This window comes from Dermacentor albipictus, unplaced genomic scaffold (assembly GCF_038994185.2).
Source record: "Dermacentor albipictus isolate Rhodes 1998 colony unplaced genomic scaffold, USDA_Dalb.pri_finalv2 scaffold_40, whole genome shotgun sequence".
Lineage (NCBI taxonomy): Eukaryota > Metazoa > Arthropoda > Arachnida > Ixodida > Ixodidae > Dermacentor > Dermacentor albipictus.
Genome location: NW_027225594.1, coordinates 158,156 through 181,547, shown reverse-complemented (window position 1 = coordinate 181,547; position 23,392 = coordinate 158,156). Strand labels below are relative to the sequence as shown.

General features: G+C 48.7%; 1 long non-coding RNA gene across 1 annotated transcript in view; it reads left to right on the top strand.

The window, feature by feature from the left end:
* The window catches only part of LOC139052853 (uncharacterized), a 155,737-nt gene that overhangs the window by 120,382 nt on the left and 11,963 nt on the right, over positions 1-23,392 (top strand). The window lies entirely within an intron of this gene.

Genomic DNA, 23,392 nt, shown 5'->3' with positions numbered 1-23,392 from the left:
CAATGCATTCAGGAAAAAAGAAAGATCCGGCATAACACAGGAACTGATCCACAGGGCCCGGATTGTGGGGAGGAGTTTAGCACTCTAGCTCATATGTTCTGGCAGTGTCCTGCATTACGGGATACGACACTCACCAGCGAACAGGACTGGGACGAGGCCACCTCAAGTACCGAGCTCAACATCCGGTCCACGACCGTTCAGAGGGCCCGTGAAAGAGGCCAGAGGCTTGGCTTCCCTTAGGACCTTTATTGAGTCCCTTAGGACCTCAATAAAGGTCCCTGTCCGTCCGTCCGTCCGTCCGTCCGGCAGAACCCATTTCCTTACAGCTGTCGACGTTAATGCGATTGGGATTCAAGCTATGAAGCAACGTACCGTTTTGCTGAAGACACTCATTTACAGTCTGTAGGGAAAGAAGTAGGCTTACGATGCTAATACACATCCACGTGTCGCAGAACCACCACAAACTACGCACAGCGCCTATAGACCTTTTCACGAAAGCTTCACTAAACCCGGCATCCCGACCGCAACCAGATTTTGGCCGTCTGGTAATACTGGGGAATTCTGGTTCAACATAGCTGACATCAAATTTAACTACGGCGCTATTTCTTAGCCAACAGCGCCAATATTACAGAAATAAGGCGTTCTTCTATCTTTCTTTTCTTTTTTTTTCATTGTCAATTACAAGAGTTCGCGCTCTCACTTTTATCGTTGTGGAGTGCGCCCTGCGCAAGTCGATAGAGGTTAGAAAGAAGGAAAGACACCGACACCAAGCCGGGGAAAGTATAGGCAAAGAATGCTATCGCATTAAGTAACAGCCCAGAAAGAGGACCACGTATTGAAAGACAGAATACAGCTCAAGAGCACCGACTTTTGGGGTAGTTGGTTACACACGGCCGATCACGGTCAAGCGCGCACAAACGAGGACAAAGTGAGGAGTAGACAACACAAGCGCTTTGCGTTTGTGTTGTCCGCTGTTTGTGTGTTTGTTTGAAAACACAGTGCCTACGTTGTTTCTTCCTTTACCCCATATAGTGGTCATTTTGCCGCACTTTCTGTTTTAATGCGATTAACATCCTTTGGGAATGCACGTCTTTTTTTTTCCGGCTTGTCCGCAGGTATACATAACCGCCTTAAATAATGTTTTTTCCTCCTCCTCCTCCTCCTCCTCCTTCATGCGATATTGGGCCACTGGTTATGTACGTGCCCGAACAGGCAGCTTGGGTCACTGGGTGTATATGTGCAACTGGACATGCTGTGTGGTCATTCTTGGCCGATCCTCCAGAATGGGTGTGCACGACAAGGTAATTTACACCCTTTTTACGCCCTTAATTGTGAAAAAGGGTGTAAATGCGCTTATAACTCACACCCTTAGGGTGTGATTTATACAACGTACACCCGCGGGGTGAGAGTTATAGACAAATTTACACACATTTTCAGTTTTAGGGGTATAAATTATCTTACAGTATGTGCCACTGGGTGTAGGTGCCCTATGTACAAGCAGAAGAAAATGTGAGAAGTGAATTCGGCAACCGGAAATTAAAAACATCGGGTATACGCTGAAGAGAGGTGAAAAAGTCGGCATGAAAAGCTAGCCGAATGTGGAGAAAGAAGTGAAGTGAATAGGGGGGAGCGCGGATTGAGTGAGAAGCCTGCAGAGAAGTGAACAGGATTTCGGTAACAGAAAATTGAAGAAGTCGACTGCGTATTGTGGTGTTCACCCGCGACGCTCACGGCGCGCCGGACGACCACCACCGCGGGTTCGAGCACTCCGAGCCGCCGCGAGCGCAGGGCACCGCGCGCCCGCGCCTACTCCAGCCCGCTCCGTGTGCCGACGCGCAGCTGCGCGCCTACGCGCCCCGCCGGCCCCACAGCTTAGGGGAAGGCGAGACCGCGCGCGCGCAGCAAGGGAGACCCTAGGCAAAGCTCTCAAGAAACAACAAAGAACATTTATTAACCTGGGACTCAATACAAACACACGTTTTAACAGTTTTAACATCACGTCCGAATGTGAATCTAATTAGACGAAACATGGCCGAATGGTCGCCGGTGGCCGCTAGAATGGCGCACCGCGACAGAGAGAGAAACAAAGAACAAACAACCCGAGCAGTAAGAATTTGCCTATCCTTCGGTCAGCGCCTGCCATCGTGCGCCCCACAGCAGAGAAAAGGGAAATAGAGAGAAACGACAGACGAACAGACGGGGGCACGATCGGCAGACGCTGCCTCAGGACATCGAGACGACGGAAGAGTGCCCGCGCGCCCGCGAGGCCGGGACCCCGACGAGCCGAAGTAACCATCGGCCGGCGGCGGACAAACGGGGCCGCCGCCGGCAGAGAGGAACCAGTACGCACCTTCCGACGCCCCGATGTGGTCTCCCCGGGACCCGTCTTGCGCGCGCTTACCCGGAGTGCACGCAAGCCGGGCCCGAATCCCGCCAAAATGTCGGCCAATAGGCAAAGCCTGTTGACCTTCGCGTGGGCGGGGTGACAGCAGAGCGACAGTGTTTTATGACCCGCTGCCACCCCGTCCAGGCAAGGAGGAGAGCGACACGGAGCCCCCGGCAACACAACGGAACGGCTTTACACAACCACCGCGAGAACCGGAAACCCCACAGTATATAAGTGGAGAATTTGGCAAAACGATGTGCAGGGTTTGTACACCTCCTTGAAATCCTTGAATGCCCTTGAACTTAGAAAAAAAAAAAGAAAGACGCAAGCACCTTTAGGTTTCCTTGAAAATAAATGTGATTCCTGAATTCCTTGAAAAGTGGGGTTGGGGGCAATTTTTTGAACGATCGGAGTAACAAAATCCGCATAGGGGCTACGCCATGGACCCTGTCTATCGGACCGTTTGCAATCTTTTATAAATTACCGTTGACATCGTGGAGCTAGAAAAAAAGCCAAATCAAATCGTATAGGCGACCAGGTCGTGGTACGTACTACTTTGTTCTGCTAGTTCACACCATAGCCATCATGTCTCTAGCCATGATAGCCATCATATTTCGAGCGCTTCGCTCTAGAAATGCCTGGCTCAAAGTAAGTTTCAGCCGTTTGGTTTTAACACGACAAGTCTCCTTGGCTTAATTCGGACGACATACTAACCATCACGCCGGATGGCCATTGACGTCACTACAGCAGGATAGTCAACTTAGTAAAGCGACCTGAATGGCTTGAAGCCTGTATCCAGCTGAGCAGCTGCTTTGCTGCAAGAAATTCCAGTTAAGAAGAAGGAGATTTCACTATTGATTAGTGTACATGTGTACAAACAGGTTTTTCTTTCCCACTCCTTGAATTTTGGCCTTTGGGGCATCCTTCAAACCCTCGAATTGTGCTTGAACTTTGAGTAAACGTTCTGCGTGAGCCATGGGTCTGTCTTTACATTGCGTAAATGCTAGTCTCATTAACGTGTACATCCGTCGCGAGATGGGTCCTGCGTGAGCAATTTTTTTTAATATAACGTAGCGGCAGTTTTAGTACAGGCAATTTTATACAGCACTCTCTTTTGCGCCTAACCTGTCCCGTAGGCTTAGACAGTTTCAATGTAGACCGATTTCCCTTTTTATAGACTCGTTCCTGTGTCTGCAGAAAGGTTGTCCTAAGGCAAAAAAATGTTGTTATTATATATCCAGACCGGTTCACTACCATTTCCGTGCTCATCATCACTAAATTTTCTCTTTTTGTTACCATTCTTTCTCCGCGAATCTCGGTATATCTGGTCAGAAATTTCCTTCAAGCCGACTTCACAGCATTTTCTTCGTACTAATGATTATACGGATACAACGTTCGAACCTTTGTTCATTCCTTCTGCTAGTATTTCTGCTCCTTCACCGCCTATACTATGCCGCGGTGTTGTTGCCCCACACACATTAGGAATTTGAACGATACGCACCCCTGGTCCAATCCGCTCCTGTTAGGCTTTACTTCGACACATATTCTTTCGATAACACAAGTGGTGTTATTTTGCAAACCGCCCGCGAGCTACAGCTACACAAGCGTGGTTTGAGCTCGCGCTACCACGTAACTACACATGTGAAGCGTTCAAGTCACAAACCCGGAGAGGGAAAACACGAGGAAGGCCGGACGTGGAAATTCAAGACGATGAGCAAAACGAGAATAAGGTAAAAGCGGGAGCCAACGTTTCGACAAGTCGACTTGTCTTTTTCAAGGCGTCGTATGCTTTTTCTTGTTATTATTTAAAGGTATACAAGCATATGTCGCCTTGAAAAAAGGCAAGTCCACCTGTCGAAACCAGGACGGAAGAGAGAGAGAGCGAAAACAAGGATAAAAAAGGCAGAGAGGTCAAACAGAACAGCATCCGGTTTGCTACCCTACACTGGGGTGGGGGAAAGGGGAACAGTAAGAGGAAGAAAGGGAGAGAGTAAGCACTGAGTACGTGTGGTAGGGTCACCATACACAAGGACACTATAAACGGTCTCTTAACTCAGTTGTTAACCCCGGACAAGATGGAATAATTCTATAGCATCGAATGTTGAGATCACTGTTAAGAGCAGCTTGAGTCAGGGGGCAAGCCTGCACAGAAGAAGACAGTGCGGGCTTGCCCCCTGACTCTTAAAAGCTGCTCTTGACAGTGATCTCAACGTTCGACGCTATTGAATTACTCCATCTCGTCCAGGGTTAACAACTTACTTCGCTTTCGGCGGCCTTACGCAAGCGTTCTCTTCATGATACTACGGAAACCGGTCGTGACATGCAGCGTTTCGAAATAGCAGCCGACAGACCGTGAAATCCGAGCGCGATCGAACGCGAACGTACCGCGCAATCCCCGATGCAGACTCTATGCTTGCGGAGATTCGAATTCCCGCCGCATTGAAGTGAAACTGCTCGACCAGTTCGGTGCAGATGCTCCGTCCGAAGCTCTATATAAGGGCACATGGAAGGCGAATATTTGCCTTAATCGCCTTACGCGCGAGCTGGCGAGCGACGGCTTTTTCTCTCGTTCATGCGGAGAAAACTGACGAGAAATAAACGAAGAAAAATGAATAAACGAATAAACGAGCAAACAAACCTAGACGCACAGGCAAATCCAAGGCGCGCATCCTTCCCATATTCTGTGGCAATCGCGACCTCATTCGACACCGGCGCCACCAGGCGGAGCATCCGGGATTCCTGTACACCCTTGATTTCCTTTCTTTCTTCCTTTCTTTCTTTTTTTCTTTCTTTCTTTCTTTTTTTCACTTGATCCTTCATCTCCTTTTTTCGTCTGCGGTATTAAGCCTACATGCGCAGATTGCGTCGCGAAGATGCAAGAACGTTGGAAATGGCATCTCTCTCCTTTTTTCGTCTAGCTCGAGCCGTCTTTATCGAGTGCTTTCTTTTTTCCTTTCTTCCTTTCTTTCTCGTTAGAACTGCTCCCACAGTTCGGACTTACGACAGCGTCTGGACCACCGAAGTGTGTTGCAAGTGCGTCACTATAGCGTTCTGATGTACCTGCAGCATCGTGGCTTTATAGACTATATTAGGAGAGCACGGAGATACTGAGAAACCCCCGCGTGGTAACAGGGTCGCAGTGCGGCAGGTGCTGTCGTCGCATATGCATATATAGCGATTTCGCGAGCATTTTCGTTATCTTCGGAAGCCGCGGTCATACGCGACCGGAGGTTGCGCAAGTTGGCACTTACGAAGAAATCCCAGATAAGGTACTTTTTAAGAAGCGTGATGTGTAATATACGCCGGTGCGGTCATCTAGTAACGTTGGGTGCGGTAGCGTATTGAGGCGCATTTTGTCTGCTCGACCAGATGTTCCGGGTGATTTTGACATGCGTCTATACGAGCTTGCGCGAAGAAGTTGCATTTATATGCACAGTGAAGCATTTTGCACTTCAGCTGCTACTGCTGGGATTTGACGCTGATCGTACCGTACACGACAATCGGCACGATCGAATCCATGACGAAACTGTATACGCTATTGCATCCTAACTCGAGCTTAACGTGCCTCCTAAACAGTCTGCGGGTTTTTTCTCCTCTTTTTTACTATGCGGGAATTTAGAAGTAACGGTTTCTACAGTCACCACTATTTCATTCCTATAGGCTCTATGTTTTTTTTTTCTTGTAAGTCAAAGTGCCATTTCTTTTGCATAGCTGAGAAAAAAGAAGGCGGGTCAATAATGCGGACATCCTTTTATATGTGTTCAAATTAAAAAACGTCAGGGCGACGGCGACGGCAGAAATGCCCCTGGAGTGCCCCTATACTTGCTATCACACTAAAACAGCTATCAGGTAGGCTGTATCGGGGACGCAGCCGGCAGGGTGATACGTAAAGCGATGTGTGCGTGGAGTCGAGAGTGTTGTTAAGAACGGCCCAGCTGAGGTGCAAGTTTTGCCAGCCAGTTGCGACAGCGGCGTCAACTTTCCTGGAACGCCACCGCAAACTTCTAGCCACGGCGTCACTAAGTCGACTGTGTGTGGAGAACAATGCGCGCCTCCTCGACTCTCCGTCGCTGGAGCCAAGATGAGTTCGACGAAGCAGGCTTTGTGCCGGAACACGACACCGCCTACCCGGTCTGCCACGAGCGGGGGACTCCCCGAGGGAACGTAGTTCGAGGACCCTTCCCACGCACCGTTCGAGACGCAAGACAATGGGCAACCGGCTGCACTGCGGGGGTCAGCTCGGGGAATAAAAGGCGCCTTTCCTGAAGTAAGCCCCGAGTTCTACGAAGTCCGTCTGACGTCAGTTGAGGACCGTGAACCTTCGCGCAAAGAAGTGTGTGTGTAATCCCTCGCGCAGAGAGGCGACTTGTTTACGATGACTGGTCGAACATTTCCCTCACCTTGGGATCGAGGGAGGACCGAGTGTTTATAAACCGCTGTTGTGCGTACGCTCAGTGCACTTTCTCTCGCAGACATGCTAGTCTGATGAACTGCAACGTCCTTATGTAGATACTGTAAATAAACGCATATTACTCCTTCTCGATGAGGAGCAGTCCTTTCCTTCAACAACGTCCTCAGCGTGGATAAGTTGGACGAAGGCATGGACCAGCTACCTTCTAATTCATGCCCGACTCCAATCTTGACAACGGGTTACGAGCGACGGCATTGAGCCCCCAATACTAACGACTGGATGTCAGCGCTGGGATCGTCCTACAACTCTTACAGTGTATCCATGCCCACTATAGGGTACAGAGATGAATTTACCGAATACACCAGTAACATTTATTCGCGCATTGCAAAGCTTACATGCTTAATCTGTGATTCAGCTATTGCGGGGGGTGGGGGGGGGGGTTATAAGCAACTCGTTGCCAGATATGGCGTGACGCGACGCGAAAGACAGTGATAAGGTTCACAATAATTCGCGCGTTCCACTCCTGTACACGGACGTGGCCTAAGGGAAACTGGCCCGCGCGCACGTGCGTTCGTTTTAATTCGTTGCCATGGCGACGTGACGCGCTTGCCAGTTGCCTCAGATAGCCAGTTGGCGTTGGCACAAGACAAGCGTTTATGCGTCTGCGGCATAAAATTTCACAGCATCGGGCTTGTTGTTCTGAGAGACCCTGCATGGTTTGATACCACCGTCGGAGGCTTAAATTTTTCATCGAAGAGGCCTAAAATGAGGAGAGACTACAGGAACAATACCTAGCTACCGCGGACTGCCTGGCGTGAAGCAAGGAATGCTTCGTATTTAAACTTCTCACGGAAGTCTGTAGAGATTACAATAGGCAAACGAAAACATAAATAGTTTTTGTCCTTAGATAGCGTACAGACTTTATATGCTCGAAATTAACTTCTACAAAGAGTCTCTGTCTAGAAAAAAGCAAAAGTCAATTCACATAGTACCCAAACTTTTTTTTGTGAGTGTCAAGTGTGCACCTCGTTTGATGGCACGCGTTTGACCCGATGGCCTCGTATCAGTTCGTTCGGTTGCAAATGCGAAAGCGAACCCACGCTGCACAGTGGCACTGTAACCTAATAATTTGCTTCCAGTCGACTGGAGTGAACCGGTCGTGCCTCCAGAAAAGAAATTTGTTTAGGAATAAAACTGCCGTTGACTGAGAACAAACAAAAAATGAAAAAAAGAAGAAAAGAAAATGTCCTCATTCGGCGCTCGGACTATATAGCTTAGTTCTGAAAGAAAACAGTTTTGCCGGGGACGCACTTTCGTTTCCCCGAGTTGCATGCTAATTTGGCCTTGAGCCGATTTTAGTTGCCGTTTCTTCCCGGCTGCGTTGGGTGTAGTACGGCAAGTGTAGCAGTTTTTCAAGTTTCGAGAGAACTCGAAGAGCCGCTGATATAAACAGGGTCACTCCTAAGCACGATGTGCCTCCCGGCTATGCGCCAAACTCAAAACTTCAGCAAAGTTCTCGCATAATCTCGTTCAAACCCCCACCCGCCGTGGTTGCTTAGTGGCTATGGTGTTGGGGCTGCTGAGCACGAGGGCGTGCCTCATAGTCAGAAAGTGGTTTTGGCACGTAAAGCCCCATAATTTTTTTTTCGTTCAGACCAGCCTCCATACTCCAGCCAGTGTAAGCTATGTAAAGCCAGGGCTGATCCTAATCACAACCTGTGGGAATACCCACAGGCTCCCTCTGAGGGAAGAATAAAGTCTTTAGAACAATGGGAGACCTTATTACTCGGCTCCGATCCGGAGATTCAACTGAAGACCATCCGACTGGCCGAAACCGCCGCTAGGGTCCAAGGACTCCTGGCCGTTGTCTAGGTGGGAAGGCTTAAAGCCTTCCCTACATCTGTTGGACAAATAAAGTTATACAATCCAAAAAAATCGTTCAGACCTGGACGCCCCCACCCCTTATATCTCGGAGAAAGAAACAAAATAATTCAGGAAGGTAACTAAAAGAAAACGAAATGCTCTAATACTGTCATAAGTGTTACCGAAAACGGCAACGTCCGGCCCGACGATGCCAACGACGACGACTGGCAACCCGCCGTGGTTGCACAGTGGCTGTGGTGTTTGGCTGCTGAGCACGAGGTCGCGGGATCGAATCCCGGCCACGGCGGCCGCATTTCGATGGGGGCGAAATGCGAAAAACACCCGTGTGCTTAGATTTAGGTGCGCGTTGAAGAACCCCGGGTGGTCGAAATTTCCGGAGCCCTCCACTACGGCGTGCCTCATAATCAGAAAGTGGTTTTGGCATGTTGGTAGAAGAAAGGCAAGGGGAGCTTGCCTGCTGAGACTCATTCGTGATGAGAATCAGAAGGTTGGCTTCGTCGATGCTTCTTTCAACTAGGAGAGAAAGGTGTTTACCATAGTTGTCGTGGACAATGAGGGCATCAAGGATGCGTCTAGGTGGGAGGCTGCACTTCGCAGCCCGGACCTGGATGAACAATTCTGGCCTGTCCAGCAGGCTCACGATGTGGCCGTGAGGCTTGGCCTTCCGGTCCCGACGTGGGATGAATTATCACTACTTGCAGGACCAAATAAAGTTTGCCTTCCTTCCTTCCTTGGCACGTAAAACCCCATAATTAATTTTTTTTTAAACTACTGGCAACCGCAGCGCCAAAGGGTATTCAAAATCGCCGTTCCGAAGCGAATTCGCGCGGCACTGTTTCCCCATCACAACGGCGCCGGTCGAATCTTATCATCGCGAAGAGAAGGCTGATCAGGGTCAAGCAGATGGCCGCGGTCACGTGTGCACCAACTGTGGCAATCTCTCTCCTGTGTTCCTAGCTGGATGAACTGTATAGCCTACGCAGGTATACGCACTACTGCGACGCAGTGTCCGTTTACTCGCTTCACGTCTTTCTCTCTGTGTGCGCGCGGGTGTGTGGGCCGCGCGGCGCGGAAGTCGGACCTCGGTCGGCGACCACCACGAGCGATAACGCACGGGCGTCGGCGTCGTAATCGGCAGCCTTAAAGAGAGAGAGAGAGAGAGAGGGGGGGGGGACGCGTGCGCATTTTCGTGACGTTTGCGCGCGCACTCGCCCTCACACCCACCCACATGTACGCGCGTACGCGGCGCGCCTGCCTCACACGCGTTTCGGCGTCGCGCAAGAAGGGACGCGCGTATACTAGAGGGCGTCCGATTCGGATCGCCCGTGAAGGGGTTGCGCGCGTAGCGGTCATTTTTTTTTTTTGCGGCAACGTGTTTCGATGACGTATACGTATACGTACTCTGTGTCCTCTTGTTTGATCGAGTCCTCGTGCGGGGTCAGACACATTTCGCCGCGTGTTTGCGCTCACGATTGCGAGATTCTTCGGCGGTACAGTATGTACTTGTACGTGCAGGAAGAGATCGCTCCGAAAGTCGTGGGTTGCGCATGCGCAGTCGGCCCCACTCTTAAGAGGGAACACGTCATCATGATCATCGTCAGCATCATCATCCTGTCTACGGCCACTGCAGGGAAAATGTCTCTGCCATACTTCTCCAACTACCCCGATCGTGTGCTAAGGAACGCGTGCATATACTTTATCCAGAAGGAAAGGCTGATAGGACCCATCATAAGCTGACATCTGTGCATAAGAAAGAAAACAGTTTGTATGCATTCGTACCATAATTCAATTGTAATTGTCCTGTTACCAACTGTGAATTCCTTCTTGATGTATGCCAGGCTGTACGATAGCCTTACTCGGCCTTTGTTGTTAAAGCGGGCCAGACCGTACAGTGACCTTACTGGTTTCCTCTCTTTTAACGTGTGCCAGACTGCAAAGTGACTTGAATAGTCTTTACAGTGGCTTACCGTTTTCATTCCCGCACCTTCAAAGAAATGTCTACAGCTTGGCGTGGCTTCGTCGTTGCTAAAATTTCGCGACAGAATCGCCTGTTTCGGTTCACATCGTTTATTAGAGCTCTTAGCATCGAATCTTCTCTGGCTCAGCCGTAAAAGGCCGATACAGATCTGGAGCTCATCAAGATCGGAGAAGACAGCATGTGTCGACAGGCGTTCTATATGATACTGTACCCCGAACAGGTGCCTGGACAGTTGGTCTGGACATGCGACATACGGGGTAGCACAGCTCGCTGGCCTTTCAACAAACAGGCGCACTTTTCTCTTGCCATCCTCGTCACCAGCATCGTGACTCCTTTTCTGTCGCCGTTCCCCTGTCACATCCCGGAGCAGCCGACCAGAGCAAGCCTTTGACGGAAAATAGTTTGCTCTAGTGGAACTAGATGGCGCTTTCGGCGGCGGGCAGCACGTTGCCTCGAGAGAAAGGGAACGAATTCGAAACCGTTAGCACTCACTCTTTCTTTTCATATCGACTGCGAGTAGGCGTCTATAAACATTCCACACAATATGCTAATATATTGTTGCGATATATTGCATGAAAAATGTAGCAGAATGGACGAGTTGTAAAGTATTCGTGATAATCAGGTCGCAAGAGACTAGTTTCAACAGTAAAATGCGGTGTAAAGCGCGAACCATTGAGTGTTTGTTGGAAACGCTTGGAAGATATATGCATGCGATACTTTTGGGGATTAGCTGCATTCTTCCATTTAAACAGAAAGCTTTACTGGTCGCGAACTTGCGATTTCCCCGCGGCGGTGCTCCGAGGAGGCACATGACGTCCCAACGTGCGCCTCGCCGCGGATATTTCTCTCTCTCTCGCTGCCTAGTTCCTACTGCGCATGCGCCACTAGTAGCACCGAGCGACAGGTGTTCCGCCGCCGCCCATTGGTATGACGTCACACCGCGTTCCTCGTCGTTGCACTCGCATCCGTTCGCTTCGCCAGATGTGTCCATGCCTGCTAGCATGTGCGAGGATTGAAAAGAAGAGCTCACGTGCGCCGCAACCACAGTTGAGGCGGCAGTATGGACGGCGACAATTCTGATAAGCAGGAAGAGGCCTGAAATCGACATGGGAATGAGATGAAGAGGAAACGAATCGCCCGGAAAACAGACGAACAGCGCGCCGAACGACTGGCTAAACGCCGCAACATAGCTGGACAACCAGAGTAACCTGGACTTGCAACCAAGATTAACCAAGCCTAACCATGCTATGCCTTAGCTTTCGCTACGTATATCCTGGCATAGCCGAGCTAAGCCACTGCCAATTGTTCTATCTTCACGCAGTTACATTTTTGCTCAATCACCGCGGTGGCTTGGTAAATATATATATATATATATATATATATATATATATATGTATGTATGTATGTATATAGCGATGGCGTTGCGCTGTTGTGGGAGAGGTGCCGCTGGTTATATTCGTGGTCACATTGCGACTTTGATTTTATGCTGCAAACACACACACACACTATATGGAATTACAGGTAGTTGAAATTTATCCGGAGCGCTTCACTTACGGCGTTCCTCAGATATCCAAACGCGCAGCTTCGCTAACAATGCACGTTAACAGCGCAGGAAAAGAAGGAAAGGCCCTCCTATCGTCTCCTCTTTGTGCTCTTAACATCGGTTGTGAACGGAAACCAAGTTACTGCAATGCTGTGTGTAGTGCGTCTTCGCCTTCTGGCTCGCAGACTCTCGTTATCCGAGTGGAATATACACCGCGCATACGATACCGCACGAGACCGCATAGACTAAATAAACCCTGCGTACAGCTGCGCTCCCGCACGGCACAACACGCGAGACGTCTCTTACGCGTCGGTTCTAGTCGGGAGTTGCCTTCGCGAAAGCTTGTTATTCAACACTAATCGTAACGGCTGACGAGTTCCATGCATGCAACGGGGTCGAAAGTAGGGCGAGTTGGTACGGTAACGCAATTTTCTTGCAGCGCGAAAGAACGAAGAAGTAGACGGGGTAACAGAGGAGGAGCGCTGACTCTCAAGTGAAGATTTTAATGAAAAAGAAAGAAAATATCGTAGATAAGCGATTGCAACTCGCACAGAAACAAAAAGAAAAAAATTTGGTCAAATACAAGCACGAAGGTTAACGAAGCATAAAAGTTGCAAACAATCATACGTGAAAAACTACGAGGAAAAAAGTAGACCACCAAGGGGAAAAAAAAAACTTAACATTACCGCCGATAGACATCTCTTTTTTTAAATAAATATCTTCAGAGGGCGATCCAAGCCATAGGGTTCCTGGAATAAGGCACCCTCCCACCTCGATTGACAAATCACTACTTCAAATAAAGGTTTCATTCTTTCTCTCTCTCTCAATTGAGAGTCTGCGCTCGTTCAGTGCATCACGTCCGCGTCTTTGTCCTTTCGGGCCGCAACAAAATTAAGTCCCGCGTGCGATGTCTGCGGCCTGCGAGGAGAACGCGATCCACCTATTGTGCCACTGCCCTCAATTGGTCAGACAAAGGCAATCAATGTCCAACGCCTTCAGGCGACTGGATGATCGCCGGCTCAGTGAGCGCACAGTATACCGAAACACCGGCCTCACCGATCACCGTCCCAGAAGGAAGTGAAGACACTTTTTGCGCTTTTTGAGAACGACTTGCTTGTTGCGATCGTGTTTGGCGTCGTGGTGCTGTCCGCGCATGCGCACGCACTCACCGCTTTTTCCTCCCCTCTCTCTACATTACCCTTTTCACACTTTTCTGGTTAAGATCCCTCCCTCTCTCTCCCTCTCTCTCTGTCCCCCCCTCTCTCTCTCAGCACCTTAAACTTCACAATTTAATTTTTATGTTTATACGTATCCACCCTGCGCTTACACTAAGCGCTCATGTTGCTGGACACCAACCCTAATCTCGTGTTTGCTTCCTCTTGCATTTCGTACCCCCCTGCGCTCTGACAGTCACGAAGTTTCGGGACCCGTAGAGCAGCCAAAGCCAGCCGATAAGGATGCCATCACTGCTCCGATTTCTCGCGGCCTCCCCCTCTCCATACATCCTTCGTTTATTATTAATAATGTCATCTTTATTTCTTTTTGTTCTTTTTCTTTTTTTTTTCTTTCAGTGGGTGTCCCTCTCAATCCACGATCGACGTGCTCCTTAATACAGGTATACATGTATAACTGGGTCTCCGCGAACGCGTCTTTTCCTCCATTCTCGATAGCCCGTCTCTTCTCTCCCCCCTCCCTCCTTCCCCTTCCCCGAGGCTTGTTAAAGTCTTAAACGGTGCGCCGGCTCACTATAGAACGAAAAGAAGAAGCGGGTCAGGCTGGCGACGTCGCTTTTCTTTTTCTTTTTTCGTTGAGGTGGTTGCATCAGTTTTCCTTTATTTATTTTTATATATTTAGTTTTTGGTCCTTCTCTCGGGGAAACTATAAACGCCCGCTGGCGCGCCCGCCACATTTCGCGAAGCGTCGTCGTCCCGGAGGGAAATCGTTCGTCGCGAACACCCCCCTCCCCTTCCCCTCCCCCCACCCCCCCCCCCCCCCAACATCGCGGCAATTCGGTGAGCCCGCGGGCCCGGCCCTCCTTTGTAAACGGCGCCGGGGCTAAGACGAAGCTCAGTTAGTGATTCAAGTACCGAGTTTTGCGCACTATAGTCTGCGGACTGTTTGATTTTGTATTGCTATTTAATTTTAAATGCATGGGAGGAGATGCTGGTGCTTCGCGGAGGCGTATCGCTTTTTCGCTGCTCCGTCATGTGGTATAAAAAGAAACACGAACGGGCTTTGCAAAGAATAATAATCGTACAGGCTCACACAGAGCACTTAGCGTGGTACTCGAAAAATTGTTTTTATTAAGTACGAAGAATTTCTTGGCGAACATTTGCCACTTTGAATCTGTCTGTCTGTCTGTCTGTCTGTCTGTCTGTCTGTCTGTCTGTCTGTCTGTCTGTCTGTCTGTCTGTCTGTCTGTCTGTCTGTCTGTCTGTCTGTCTGTCTGTCTGTCTGTCTGTCTGTCTGTCTGTCTGTCTATCTATCTATCTATCTATCTATCTATCTATCTATCTATCTATCTATCTATCTATCTATCTATCTATCTATCTATCTATCTATCTATCTATCTATCTATCTATCTATCTATCTATCTATGCGCCTACGTCTTCGTGCTCACATGGTCATCTCGTTAACTTGGTGTGTACCAAAGTTGTCACGGTGTGACAAGAATGTAGACGAACATAAATGATAGGTCATGGCATGAATATAATGACAAGCGTGTCATGTAGCTCATGACACACCCGCCTACGTCTTGGTATGTACCAGAATTGGTATAGTATGACAAGAGTGTATGACGAACATATATGATAGGTCGCGGCATGAATATCTTGATATCCGTGTCATGTAGCTCATAAAATAGCCGTCTACGTCTTGGTATGTACCAAAATTGGCCAAGCTTAAATGTACCAAAATTAAATGAATAAAATTTATACGGAATTATATCATGCTAGAGATATACTGCAGGACGGTATATCAGAACACTCGGGACAGATATACAGGACAGAAAGAACACACAGAACTGCTATACTGTCCTGGGCAGATATACAGGAGAGATACAGGACACAGGACAGATATACTGTCCTGTGTGTTCCTGCCTTCTGTCTTCGTTGTCTTGCGCTGCCCCTTCAACATGTTCCATGCTAGGCATCTTCGGCATTACTAACAATGCGTGCGGGGAGGTGACTGACTGACTGACTGACTGACTGACTGACTGACTGACTGACTGACTGACTGACTGACTGACTGACTGACTGACTGACTGACTGACTGACTGACTGAGTAATTGATTGATTGATTGATTGATTGATTGATTGATTGATTGATTGATTGATTGATTGATCGATCGATCGTTTTAATTTTATTCTTTTTCGATACAAAAGAAAGTGCACAACGTCCTCACGCTAGAGCAAATGGTAAGAGCCGTGATTCCAGCCTGTCGTGAAGGTGGGCATTTTTATTAGCGAAGGTGACGGACCACAATGGCAAACAGCACTCAAGAACAAAATAGCTTCGTGAATCGAGTTCGTGCAAACGCTCCGCGAGTCGCGGTGTGTGTCTGCATTTGCTTGCTTATATAACAAGGGTGCGAGTACGCACAACTACCGTGGTGGCTTTTTAGAGGAACGGTATACTTGCCGCTGGGCGCGCCGAGGTCACGCGTTCGATACCCGCTCGCATTCCAATAGGGTCGATGCAAACGCGCTCGTGTGTAGCGTGAACGTTAAAGAATCGCAGGTGGCCAAAATTAATCCTCAACCCCCGGCTATGGCGTCTATCTCAACCCCCGGCTATGTTGGCCGGGGACGATATAAGGGACAATAAATAGAAAGTCGTCACCATTATCATCGCCGTCACGAGCCCATTTATGTCCACTGCCGGACGAATGCTTCTTCCAGTGATCTCCAATTGTCCGTCCCACTCTTGAGCCAGCTGATTGCGTTATTATTCCAACTGTATTCGTAAGTTATCCTACCGCAATGCCAGAAAGAAAAAAAAGCATTCTTACGGCTAGAAAGCGCTTGGTAAGCCAGCAAACGTAATTGAGGAAGATGTCTCGAAAGTTTGCAGCCAAATACAAGAACAGGGTAATTGAATGTGTAAATAGACAACCAGGAGTCATAAAAAAACGAAAATGTGAGAAACATAGACGGCGAATTGAATGCAAAGGATGGGAACAACAAAGATCACGGATATTTACGAAAACTGCGAGAAAGAAATCTAAGATACAGATAATGGTACAGGTACAGCGTTGCTACTTGAGGCCCGAGCTGGCTTGCTGAGGACAATGACATACCGGAGTAAATGTGTGCCGCAGCATGAGTCATGTGTGTGCTGCCAAAAAAAAAAAGGAAAGGAAAACCTGTAACGACTCGGCACATCCTAGTGGAATGCCGAGATGATCCAGTGAGACCCGAAGGTAGTGTCCACCTTCCAGAGGCTCTGGGATTCAAAAAATGGATGGGAGGATTAACTGACCACCAGTCGAGAAAAGTAAGAGAAGATTAAGAGTATTGGTGGAAGAAAAGAAGGAAAAAGATGGATGGAACCAGAATCATTGCAAGTGCGAATAAGGGTATATAGTATTGCGATAGAGGTTTTAAATGCGAGAGTTAAGATCGAGATCAGATTGGCGAAAGGCTAGATAGCGATAGATGTAGTAAAACGTTATTAAATCAAGCAGGCTATAGGGGTCTATTTATCCCCTCTCCGTTTCAAAGGGAATGCCACTAAACATCATCCTCATCAACAGCGCACAAAACCCTAAGACTGGTGGCGCCGCCCCCTCGAAGTTCGCGCACTAGAGCTCGATCGGCGTGACGTCATGGCTTTCGACGTCGCCACAGCTGTCCTGGCCTGGTTAATTTTTTTGGTGGGCATTATATTATACAGGAGGGGGGGGGGGCGAAAGCTGAAATGAGCAAGTTTCAAGAACTTTTGCCGAGTCACAATGGTCCAAATATGAAAGAAAAAAAACTTTGAAATGCGCGACGTCACACTCACGTACTGGCGCTGGGGTTACGGCGCAAAAAAAAAAGAAAGGAGAGCATCGATCTTAATTTTTTCTTCTAATAACCAACCTATGTTCACCCCTGAAAGACTGCCATTTTTATACAAGCTTTCGAGGGAGAGAGAGAGAGAGAAAAGATACTTTATTGCAGGTTAAAGGAAGATATAGATATTCCTCTGCCAAGAGGACCATGACCAGCTAGCTGGTCGGCGAAGGCCGCAGACGCCAACCACACACCCCAGAGAGAGAGAGAGAGAGGGAGAGAGAGAGAGGAGGTGGAGATTAGGGTTCCTCTTAACAAAGCTTCCTGCGAACTATCCGCCGGCTAGGTGCGGAGTTGTAGCGCGATAATTGCGGTATACTAAGCGGCGCCGGAAGGAACGATCGGTATCCGGCTCTTAAAACGCGCTCCGGGGAAAGAGAGACGGGGGGAGGGGCGGGACGGGCTCATCTTTGTCGCCCCTTAATGAACCGGAGGGTTGCGGGCGAGCAAGACTGTGAAGTCAGTCGGTGCAGCGAGGCGGTCGGCGCACAATTATTATAGAGCACGCGCGAGCGAGCGCGTAGAACCTCTTTCGGCGACTTTTGTCGTCGCGTAGACGACTTCACGACGTCTTCACGACGTCTTCACGGCGGTCTGGAAAACCAGCGCGGAACTGGGCCGGTCGCCCCGTGTGACCTGCCTCTCTTTGCCGTTTTACTCATTCATTTTCCCTTTTTCCTTCCTTCCTTTCTTTGTTTGTTTGTTTCTATGTTTCTTTCTTTGTTCCTCTTTGGTACTGGAAAGCGCATAAGCACTTTTGTATAGGCGCAGTGGCGGGACTTGCCATGCACTACGCCCTTGCAGTGCCCTCCATTTACGAACACGCATAACGTTCGGAGATTTTAGTCGCTTAACGTAGTAGCCGTCAAGTGCTTTCTTTCCCAGTTCTCCTGTACGTTCTTCTGCATAACGTGCGCGCAATTCATATGAACCATAGAAGGCTTTGAAGATCGCGCGTGCGTGTCTGTCTCTCTCTCTTTTTTTTTCTTTCTCTCTCTCTCTCTCTCTCTCTCTCTCTCTCTGTGTGCGTGCATGCGTGCGTGCGTGCGTGTCCGTCCATCCGTCCGTCCCTCCGGATATATATGAGAGGGATGATTGTGCGGGCTTGGTGGTGTTGTGTGAGTGAGAGAAAGAAAGTGGTGGTGGTGGTGGTGGTGGTGGTGGTGTGTGTGTGTGTGTGTGTGTGTGTGTGTGTGTGTGTGTGTGTGTGTGTGTGTACGTGTGTGTGTGTGAGCGTGTGCGTGTGTGTGCGTGTGTTTGTATGCGTGCGTGCGTGTGTGTGTGTCTTGTGCGTGCGTCCGTTCTTCAGCACGACTCTGGTCCCTTTGAAAATAGACACGCTGTGCGCAAAAGCAGCTGGGAGGCTTCGAAAGGGCATTTATCGTTTCACGCTCACATAAGGCACCAGATTGAAGCCCGTCGAAATGGACTTCCATATAATGGCAGAACGTCTCGTCGGAGGGATTAAGTTTACGTAATCACCGGGGCCGTCTCAAAAGGAGGCTTATATATGCCGCCAGGCACACCGGAGACCGTAGTCCATTAGGGAAGGTTTGCCCGCAGTTCGACTAAAGCGTCTTCTGCTCGGCTGATCTTGAATGCTCTAAATGACGCAGGAGCCCACGTCTTCGAAGTGGAGGCTCCCGAAGCGGAGCGGGTTAGCTGGCTTATGAACGACTGGGACAAAAACGCCTGTGACGACAGTGCGACGTCTTGTGAGCAGAGAAGACAGTAGAAATAAGGGTGACCTCATTCGACGCTTAGGGCGCGCGACGGATCTGGGCTGTATGACGCAACGTGAACAGCTTTGCTGACTGCTTGACGTATCCGGCGTACATGACTGTTGAGCGGAACAGGGTCCATATTCGCAAAAAAAAAAAAAACATTCCTTCCGATGTGAAGGCTCGTAAGAGCTGCGGCCACTAGATGGCAAAGTTGTTGCTTTTTAATAGGTGACACCGTGAGAAAATGGGCCACTGAAGCGCCGGCTGCAGGGAAAAACTAAGAACCTTGGGAAAAACCAAAAAAGGAAATAAGCAAAAGAAATGGCAGAAAGAATAAATAGCAGCGAACCAAAACATCTCTTTACTCAAACATAGCTTGCTATGCAATAAGATAGGTGATATCCAAATCCACGATTCCCCCCCCCCCCCTAGCCACGGCTCACTCTGGGTAATCGAAGCCGATCTCGGCGGCTACACCTTTGCTAATTGCATGCGCCGGAATCAACATTGGAGCCTGAAGCACGTCGTTAACGCCACGTTTTGGACACAAGTCTTTAGGCGTAGCCAGAGCGCCCTGTAACGGTGAAATGCGAACATGCAGTCACGGCAGCCTGCCCAGGTTCTCTCGTCGAGCACGGCCTCCGCGGGCCGCTGCATCTCGGAGTCCATACCGAAGCCACGCAGTCAGGAGAGAGAAAGACGTTAGTGAGATACTGAGCGCTCGAGATGTTAGCCAAGCGCAATACCTGAGATACTTGTTCAGATGATTCGGGTTAAGGGTTAAGTAAATGTTAATATAAGAGTTAACAGAAGGAAATGAAAAAAAAAGAAGAAAGAAGAATAAATAAATGCAAGGAAGCAATTTCAACGTACCCGCTTATATATTAGGTTATAGTTAGCGCCGAGACGGCGCCGTTACAGGCGGGGGTTAGCACCCACTTATATACTGTTACGTTATAGTTAGGTTATGTTACGGAGCAAACCAAGAGTGGCGCCAGTCAGAAAAAGACGATTTCGCATGTAGAGGTGGTATCGGTCTCGACAGCCATATTGTTTACGCATCGTTGTCTCTCTCGTAAATATTGTAAACGCATCTCTATACGCGACTTCTGCAACGTACCAATATTTACCCGCCAAATATTTGTTATAGTGAGATGCGCTGGTTAACATTCAATCAAGGACCTTTTTTATGCAAGAGATGACACGAATTAAGAGCCAGTCGTACAGAACAACTCGTCGAACTACTCGTCAAGGCTGGTTAGTGTGCTGTTGTAATTGCCTTATGGCACGTTCGACGGGTAGCTTTCGAGCGCTCCAGTACGCTCTCACCGTGCGGTTTGCATTCGGTTGATCGATATCAAGCGATCGGAACACATCCGTCTGTTCGATGTAAAGTGATCGGAACACAACCGTCTGTTCGATATCAAGTGATCGGATTACATCCGTCTGTTCAATATCAAGTGATCGGAACGCATCCGTCTGTTCGATATCACACATCCGTCTGTTCGATATCAAGTGATCGGAACACATCCGTCTGTTCGATATCAAGTGATCGGAGCACATCCGTCTGTTCGATATCAAGTGATCGGAACACCTCCGTCTGTTCGATATCACACATCCGTCTGTTCGATGTCAAGTGATCGGAACACAACCGTCTGTTCGATATCAAGTGATCGGAACAGATCCGTCTGTTCGATATCACACATCCATCTGTTCGATATCAAGTGATCGGAGCACATCCGTCTGTTCGATATCAAGTGATCGGAACACATCCGTCTGTTCGATATCACACATCCGTCTGTTCGATGTCAAGTGATCGGACCACAACCGTCTGTCTGTTCGATATCAAGTGATCGGAACACATCCGTCTGTTCGATATCACACATCCGTCTGTTCGATGTCATGTGATCGGAACACATCCGTCTGTTCACTCAGAGTGCCGCTCTGACCTGTGAGAGACCGGAGCTTGGCGCATCCGTGCGTGCCCACTTCATCGGCTGATTGGAGTGGGTGTTATGCAAGACTACGTGCACAAACAGACTATTAAACAGACACTGCGCAGTTACGAGTGTTAAGGACGCTACCTGTGTTTGGAAAAAAAAAGTTCGTTACTTGATTGACTATCGGGAGTCCAGTAACAGTACAATGCACCGTGCAAGAACTCAAAGATGCAAGTCCGGTACGCTATAATTCCACAACAATCACGTAACCGTAGTCAAGTTTGACTGACGTAGACTTACATAATACGCGACATTGATAAAACAACACGTACGATGATGTGTTACAAACACGGAGAGGCGTTTATGATGAATGTGCGACAGGTGGGATTACGCATGTTACGTTTGCATGCTTTCGCGGCAAACGCGGTTAAATGAGTCATGATGCTGTGTAGAAACATTTTAATTGCACTATTTACTAGAAATGACGAAAATAAACATACGTACACTACTATATGTGCACAGAGGAGAGGCCTTCGTCCTGCAGTAGACATCAAAAATAGGCTCATGATGATAATTTGTCTATAGATAATACATATGCACACGCTATTAAACAGACACTATGATTCAACCAAGCTCAGCTGTGTAACATGGCTGATGAAACCAATTCTTAAACATAGTGCTTCGTATATGCCACCTTACAGGACCCCGCTCATATTCCCGGCTATTCACATTACGTTTGTCTTATTTGCTAGCATGTTCTTCAATTTTAACTTACACAAAGTCACAATCAGAAACTTTGTTCGCAGTTAGCACATGCTTTTTATTGTGTCGTTTTCAGCACAAACAGAAAAAAAGAATGACAGAGGGTGGAATTCTATGCCCATAAGTCTGCGCCGTCACCAGTAGCTAGAGTGCGCCTAACGTCTAGAGAACGTCTTTCTTTGACGAATAATGTCAAGATACGCATTTTTGCGTAGCGCGGAAGCCTTCGTAGAGGTATGCCAACCCAAGTAACTCACGCATCTAGGACAGCGGTGGTGTACAAGGGAGTTCTCACACCGCCATGTAATTCCTAGGGGGGGGGGGGGGGGGGAGGGTCTGTTTTGCCAGTGCCCGGAACCTATACCCAAGACTTTGCAATCGCTTCGCTATGATGTACGGTGCAGCTCCTTCGCTGTATGCAACACTTTTTCGTCATCCTCTTAGGTCTCTCGGGAGTGCCGGCAATGATGGGCTGAGGCCCCCTATAGATTAGCAGCAGGTGGGATTCCTGGCAGGCCCCTGGATGCCGAAGCAAATTACTCAGACGAGACGCTGACGGGACGCTGACATTAGCGTGTAAACGCTGAGGCGCTTCGAATGCCGCCCAAACTAAAGTTGACCCATTAAGATAACATATTTCAACGAAATAGCATTGACTATAAACATGCCACAAAAGCGCAGACTTTACGGCGGCGAAGCGTTTGCCGGTTAAGGCGGCCGCTAAACTCCAAAGTGATTAAACGCGACGTGTGAAAGCAAAAACTGCCAATTGCCGGCAAGGATAAACGCGCAAGGGGCTTGGGGCCGAATTCGCATAGCTTTTCGTCCGTAAGTGCTGTCTAACATTGGCTGATTGCCTTCGATAATAATTTGTCCCACATTACTATTGGCTCATAAGAAATATGAAATCAAGAAAAAGAAATGGGCATGGGCAGGACATGTAATGAGGGAAGATAACCGGTAGTCATTAAGGGTTACGGACTGGATTCCAAGAGAAGGGAATCGTAGCAGGGGGCGGCAGAAAGTTAGGTGGGCGGATGAGATTAAGAAGTTTGCAGGGACAACATGGCCACAATTAGCACATGACCGGGCTGTTGGAGAAGTATGGGAGAGGCCTTTGCCCTGCAGTGGGCGTAGCCAGGCTGCTGCTGCTGCTGCTGCTGCTGCTGATGATGATGATGATGATGATGATGACCATTGGCTGGCACGAGCGCTTTTAGGGTAACGTTTTGGTAAATACGGGCCTTGATTTCTATTCGAGTGAGGTATTCAAAAGGCAACTTTTATTCTGTGGTTCTTGATAAGTTACGTTTCAAAGCGAATTCGAGGCACTGACGCAGGCTGTGTTGTTGGCTCTTCTATGATTTCCGTCTGACACCGAGCGCGCCGCTATCGGCCTTCGTCGCTGCACGAAAAGGGCCGTGTTAAGTACCCGCGTAACAGCTTCGCTGTAAAATATGAAATTAAAGAAACCGCGCCATCGCAAGGCCCCCGGTTGTTTTTCCGCGCCCCGTTTCTCATTGTGACGTGGGGTGTGCTCATCCCAATTCGCAATGACTACTTCGGCCGTTTGAGTTTGCTGGGACGTATACAGTGGGCTTGCGTGGACTTTCCGGGAACAGTGCGTGAGCGGGGTCCGTGTTATATTTGCATTTTATTTGTCTTTCTTTTTATTGTTTGTGTGTTTATATGCTTACTTGCTTGCTTGTT